Source organism: Corvus kubaryi, unplaced genomic scaffold (genome assembly GCF_017639235.1).
Source record: "Corvus kubaryi isolate FWS band 111438036 unplaced genomic scaffold, C.kubaryi_AGA036_p1.0 37262, whole genome shotgun sequence".
NCBI classification, from domain to species: Eukaryota; Metazoa; Chordata; class Aves; order Passeriformes; family Corvidae; genus Corvus; species Corvus kubaryi.
In genome coordinates, this window is record NW_024581078.1 from 1670744 (window position 1) to 1671437 (window position 694).

The 694-nt window shown below is 54.8% G+C and overlaps 1 protein-coding gene across 1 annotated transcript in view; it reads right to left on the bottom strand.

Annotated features, from left to right (window-relative positions):
* Positions 1 to 694, bottom strand: part of SUGP1 (SURP and G-patch domain containing 1) — a 22283-nt gene that overhangs the window by 6215 nt on the left and 15374 nt on the right. The gene's annotated exons all lie outside the window — the stretch shown is intronic.

Here is a 694-nt window from a genome sequence, read left to right on the forward strand (position 1 = left end):
AAATGAGGGATTTATCCCGGAAATCTGAGTGCAGGAACTGGGAAATGTGGGATTCATCCCAGAAATCCCAGCCCACTCTGACTGTGCCACAACAAACGGTTCCAAACCCCCCAAAAATCCCAAATGCTTCATGAGTGTCGTGCATCTGGGAACGGGGAAAATGTGGGATTCATCCCGGAAATCCGAGTGGAGGAACAGGGAAACGCGGGATTCATCCCGGAAATCCGAGTGGAGCACAGCCCGCTCCGGCTGCGCCACAAAAACCGGCTCCCAATGCCCAAAAATCCCAAATCTCAACCCTCAAAGTTGGTGGTTGATCCCATGGCCGGGAGATCTCCCACACCCCATGCAGGGGATCCCAAATCCCAGGGGATCCCAAACCCCAGGGAATCCCAAATCCCACGGGATCCCACATCCAGGAGAGCGATCCCACATCCAGGAGAGCGATCCCACACCCAGGAGGGTTTTTCGGGCTGGTTCCTTGGAGACGCCCCAGGATGTTCCCACTGGATGTTCCCAGATATCCCTGCCCAGCTCCAATGCCCTTCCCAATCCCCCAAATCCTGCAGGAACCCCCTCAGTCCTTTGGGATTTTAGGGCTGGAAAGGCCCTCTGGGATTTGGGATTTTAGGGCTGGAAAAGCCCTTTGGGATTTGGGATTTTAGGGCTGGAAAAACCCTTTGGGATTTGGGAT